We start from the raw sequence: 6,239 nt of genomic DNA, 5'->3' as shown, positions 1-6,239 counted from the left end.
AGTACTTCTGTCTAGGCTGATAACTTTAAAATTGAATTAAAACTTTTTTTTTAATGCAGAACAACAGTTCAAGGAAAGTTTATCTTGTTAACAAATAGAAAACGGAATTATAATTTTGCATCCACATATTTTGATATTAAAATTCATTCATTTACTTAAATGTATCTTAATTTTAACCAGTATTGATCACACATAAATTTCCTTTCCAGATTCCTTTTCTAAAAACTTACTACAACTTTCTCTTATACACTTAGATTTTGAGCTAAATTTTCTTTCTTCACAAAACCAGCCTCACTTTAGGACAAATTTATATTTCTTTTCCCTCAACAAAATAGATATTCACATTCCTCATATTTTTTTTTGTCCCCAAAAAACCACATGTCTTACTTTCCTGGCACCCAGAATTGTGTTCCTTATTATTTCTAGGAGCCTAATTTATATTTAGTAGAATTCCTAACTCTTAGGAACTTTATTTTCTATTTTCTCTTGCTTCCACAGGGGCAAGAGAGGGAAAACTGAGTAGGAAGCAATTGTGAATTGTTTCTTATGCCAGTGTTTTTTTTTTTTTTTTTAAGATTTTATTTATTTATTCGAGACACACAGAGAGAGAGAGGGCACAAGCAGGGAGGAAGGGCAGAGGGAGAGGGAGAAGCAGACTCCCCACTGAGCAGGGAGCCAGATGTGGGGCTCGATCCCAGGACCCTGAGATCATGACCTGAGCCAAAGGCAGATGCTTAACCAACTGAGCCACCCAGGCACTCCTTATGCCAGTATTCTTTCGATTAGCCAGTTTATGAATACATTTCACAGTTTTTAGAAACATAACACCATATTTCAATAAAGCACAAACCAGGTTTACTAACAAACCCATATTTATCACTATCGTTTCTCTGTAATAGGACAAAAATAGAGTAACTTGTGATTAGTAATTAATGTTTTTTTAAATCTTAATTAACTTAGCAAAAAATAAAGAACTAAATAGTTAGGAAGGCTATACTCTCCATAGCAAGTGACAGATTAAATTCAATCCCTATCAAACCCCCAAATTCCTGTTTTGCACAAAGATGATTTTACAATTTTAGTGGAATTACAGGAACTCAGAACATGCAAACAATCGAAGAAGAACAAATTTGTAGGACTCACAATTCCAGACTTCAATACTCACTAAAACTTACTTACAAAGCTACAGTAATCAAGAGTGTGGTACTGGCCTAGGGGTGGATATACCGATAAATCAAACATATTTGAGAGTCCAGAAATAAATCTCTCATCTATGGTCAATTAATTTTCAAATGGGTACTAAGAGAATTTAATGTGGAAAAATTGGTCTCTCCAACAAATGGTGCTGGAACAAGTGAGATACCACTTAATTCCCACTAGATATCCACACACAAAAGAATGAAATTAGACCCTTACCACATACTACATACAAAAATGAATGTAAAATAGATCAAAGATTTAAATTTTTTAATGCAGTATTTTATTTATTCTGTTCATTAATAACTAATACTCAAGAACATTTATAATAGTAATAGAACTTAATCTAAGGAAATCAACTTACTTTTTTTACGTTTCACTACTGGGTACAGAGAGAGAGTCGAAATAATTATGATGAAAATTATTACATAAAAAAATATAGGAAATGCTTGGTGTTAGTCTACATACAGTTTAGGTTTTGGCATAAAGTCTTCTGGTTGCAAGGAAGAACATTTGGTTTACTTCACTAATAGGAATATCTCTTAATGCTGGGACAGCCTCTTCTTGGTATTTCTTCTGCTGTTGATTTTTAGCATAGTTATCTGTGATTGTATGAATGGAGTTGAATGGAGAGGTACCCATCATGTTTATTCCAAATAAGAGTACATAACCAATTACTATAGTAATGAGGAGCTAGATGGGCAATCCAACTGCCCAATATTTTTGAGGCCAATAGGTTAATCCTAAGGAGTTTACCCAAGATTCAGTAATAAGTGCCCACACAAAATACAGGATGAAGCCAAAATGGGAGCTTAAGAAAAGAACAAAGCCATAAATCGCTCTTTCTGGCCATTGTGACGGTGAATTGTCCACCATTTGCCCTGTGGCTTTAGACAATCTTGGGTCCTTGAAGGGCCCACTCAGGCCCCTCCCGACAGCTCGCCACTTCAGCGCCCAGTCCCCCACCCAAGCGCCGCCGCGGGGGCAAGAGAGGGAAAAACTAAAGGAAAGGCCTGGTTGCTCTGGCATCTCCCTCCCCACCCAGGCGCAGGCGCACAGCGCAACCCAAAGATCTAAATTTAAGAGCCATAGCTATAAAAGTCTCAGAAGAAAACATAGAAGTAAATCTCCATGATTTTGGATTTGACAATGGATTCTTTACATATGACATCAAAGCACCGCAAAAAAAAGGGGGGGTCATCAATTTGAATTCTCCAAATTCAGTATGTTTGTACACTATCAAGAAAGACAAAATACAACCCATTGAATGGAAGATAACATTTGTAATTCATATATTTGTCAGAAGTCAAGTCTCCAGAATGTGTTAGGAACTCCCACAACACAATAACAAAAAGATATCCTAATTAAAAAATTGGCAAAGGACTTGTATAGAAATTTCACCAAAGAAGATGTACAGTAGTCAAGAAACACTTGGAAAGATGCTCAACATCAATAGCCATTGTCATACAAATCAAACCCACAGTGAGATACCACTTAATACCCACTAGGAATGCACTAACAGCAACAACAACAATAACAACAACAATAACATGAAAAGTAACAAGTTTTCACAAGGATGTGGAGAAGGTGGGGCTCTCATACAAGGCTGATGGGAATATGAAATGGTGCACAGGATGCTGGAAACAGATTGGTGAGTCCTCATTAAGGTAAACACAGAATGCCTCTATGATCCAGCAGTTCCACTTCCAGGTATGTGCCCCAAAGAACTGAAAACAGGTGCTCTAAACAAAACTAAAGTTGTCCACAAATGGCCATAGCAACAGTGTTCAGTGCTTCACCGCTAAGTATGACTGAACTGCAGGTTTCTGGAGCCGTTGGTTACTTTGTTCTAGAAGTTCCCTTCTAGAACTCTTCTTACTTTCCTGAGCAAGAGGGCCTGAGGAGACATGGCTAGTAATTGTAACATGGTGTCCCAGGTGGGATCCCTGAATAGGAATGGATAAATGGGTAAATCTAAGGAAATTGTAATAGACTATGGCCTTTTGTTCCAAATGCATCAATATGAGCTTGTCAGTCATAACAAACATGCCATACTAATTAAAGATGTTCATAATAGCGGTAGGTGCAGAATATATTGATAACATAGAATTCTCTGTACTATTTTCACAATTTTTCTGTAAATATAGAACTGTCTAAAATAAGGTTTATTTAAAAACTTAGTTCTATTCATATTTTATTAATAATTCCATATCTGACCTTTCTGGAGCTATTGTCTGCTGCTTATATACATTTAATGCATTCATTTTAATGGCTTTGGCCTTGATATACACTATAAAACACTTAAGAAATCTAAGACAAAGAAATCTAATCTATCATGAAGACATCTACAACATGCTTCAAAATTTAAGTGATACAGCTCTGTTTCCAATTTGTAAGTTTTTATTTATTCAGGCACTGATTTCCCTTTGATCTTGCTAATTTCTTTGATGTCTTGATTTAAGTCAATTAAATACTCTCTTTTCTAGCCTTAAGTTTCTAAAGCCCGAGTGAGGCCTAATCACTGAAAAGATAACTTCATTACCTGAAATAAATATTTGCTCAAAATCCCAATCCTTCTATGTCGATTTACATCAACATGGATGGAACTGGAGAGTATTATGCTAAGTGAAATAAGTCAATCACAGAAACACAATTATCTATGGTTTCACTCATATGTGGAACATAAGGAATAGTACAGAGGACAATAGGGGTGGGGGGATAACTGAATGGGAATAAATCAGAGAGGGAGACAAAGCATATGAGACTCTTGACTTCAGGAAACAAACGGAGGGTTATAGAAAGGGAGGGGTGTGGGGGAATGGGGTAACTGGGTGATGGGCATTGAGGAGGGCACGTGATGTGATGAGCACTGAGTGTTATCCTGAACTGATGAATCATTTAACATTATATCAAAAACCTAAAAGCAAAATCCCAATCCTTTGGATTCTTCATCAGAACTCAACTTATCTTCACGAATCTCCCTATTAATCTAATTAATGGAGGGCTCTGCACACCACAGTAAGGATCTGTAATTGGAGAGAAAGCAAATGGCCCATCTCAAACTTCCAAGAGATCAAACAGACATCCAAGTGATGTCCATGTAATGATGTCCATCAAAGGACATTCCTTGATGTGGAGCAGTTCCTCAAATGCAGACACACTTCTTGTTTGGTGGATAGGAGTCAGGCGAGTTGAGTGAAGCACATGACCTCCAGTTCTGGTTGGAACTGACATGTTGGAACTGACCTTCATTGCAGGAGGTCTCGATTCCAGTATTTTGTTCATCTTGGGTCTTTGGGGTCCCAGCAACCGTTTCCGCTACAAGTGCTGTTATTATCCCTGTGAGGACCAAGCAGGGATGCCCCAGGGCCCTTCTGGCACTTCATGAATGTCCAGTCTGCTGAGAGGAGGTGAAGGCGTGGCACGCAGGGCCCGGGCTGCAGCATCGCTGTGTAACCCTAGCTGACCACAAGGCTGCCTCCCTATGGGGCCAGGTCTGGTCCAGCTGCCTGCCAGCTGAGTCCCTGGATGGGTACCCACCCTGCCCAAGCCACCCTTCACACTCACCTCCAAGCCAGAACCCCCCAACCCAGCGGTTCCCGGTGCCGCACCATCCCTGGCCCCGAGGTCACCCCCCCACACCCCTAAGTGGAGGAGCATGGCCCTGTAGGACCTGCCTCTCTATGTGTTGAATTTTGTCCTGTGGCCTCAAGTTCAGTCTGTTTGTCTTTTATTCTTGTAATGAGAACCCTGTGAAAAGTGGGTTATCTCCACACGTAATGAAAGTGTTTCCTCTCGCCTTTGGCATACCCATACCATCTTTAGGGAGCCAATAGAGCCCCATGGAGATGGTAGCCTGATACCTTGCTTACAGTTTTCTGCAGCCTTACCAAGTGAGTAAAGAAGGTCACTTCCTGGCAGGTGCAGGAACCTCAGGATAGGATGGGGACCTTAGAAAAGAGGAATTCACCAAATCTATAGGTATGGCAGGCAAAGTCTGGCAAATATTTGGTGCATGTTTTGGCTTGGTTTCTGGTCTTAAGGCTATTAGGAATTCAGTGTAGAAATTTCTTATGAAAAGTTCCAGCAAAGCAGATTTACAAGAACATATATGGCCAATCACTATTCTTGCTGTGCTTATGTAAATAATGAGGCCAAGCTGTTAAACCTAGACTTATATTTCAAACACATGTTAATCTGGCTATCTTTGGAGAAAATGAGGATGATTATAGAGAGAAAAAAAGTTTCAGTAAGATACCTGAGTGAATGTTAGATTATAATAACGTTTATTATAAACTTGACTAGATCCTGATTTTTTCTAGTGCCTGACTGCAACCCTCCAAACTAATATTTTTTTTTTACTTTTCTTTTTATTTTTTTTTCTGCCCCAGCTTTCTAAGTTGGATTCATTTGAAATCTAAAAGCCTGAAGCCCTGCAAACTAAGTATGAACAGCTTGAAGTAAACTTCAGAGAAATCACCACAACAGCTCATGCATTGACAATTTTCGTCCCTGTTGCTCTGTGGGCATTCAGGGATCACCAGACACATTTGGACTAGAACCCAGGATAATCTGTCAGACTGTCACCACTTGCTGTCACTCTATCTGAAGATGCTTCAAGCTTGACCTCTAGAAGTCTTCTCCGCTGGCTATCCTCTGAACTCAGAAACTGACTTATATTTGACCTAATCATTAACCACTGTTTTTCTTTTGTTTCCTTAATACACCTCTTCTTTAATATCTGATTTCTTGAACAATAGGCCTAATATTGAAAGCACATCTACATCACTATCTCCTGAAATAAGTTTAACTGAACTGACCTACTGTCAGAATAAGACTGGTTCAATGAGAGGAAACAATTCACCAGTTCAAATTTTGGGCTGTTGTTGTTTTACGTAAACTTGAAGCCCAACATGAGGCTTGACCTCAGGACCCCAAGATCAAGAGTCCCATGCTGTACCACTGAGCCAGCCAGGTGCTCCCCAGCTCAATTATTAATGAAAACTTGAGGGGAGTTTTAGAAGAGGGAACTGTAGGGGCCC

At 39.2% G+C, this 6,239-nt stretch overlaps 1 pseudogene; it reads right to left on the bottom strand.

Moving 5' to 3' along the window:
- Window positions 1-1,668: 1,668 nt before the first annotated feature.
- Window positions 1,669-2,133, bottom strand: LOC144379753 (phosphatidylinositol N-acetylglucosaminyltransferase subunit P pseudogene; annotated as a pseudogene).
- Window positions 2,134-6,239: the final 4,106 nt, after the last annotated feature.

The sequence above is a fragment of the Halichoerus grypus genome, chromosome 13 (genome assembly GCF_964656455.1).
Source record: "Halichoerus grypus chromosome 13, mHalGry1.hap1.1, whole genome shotgun sequence".
Classification (NCBI taxonomy): Eukaryota; Metazoa; Chordata; class Mammalia; order Carnivora; family Phocidae; genus Halichoerus; species Halichoerus grypus.
Note: the sequence above shows the minus strand (reverse complement) of the source record. Positions and strands in the feature narration are given on the sequence as shown.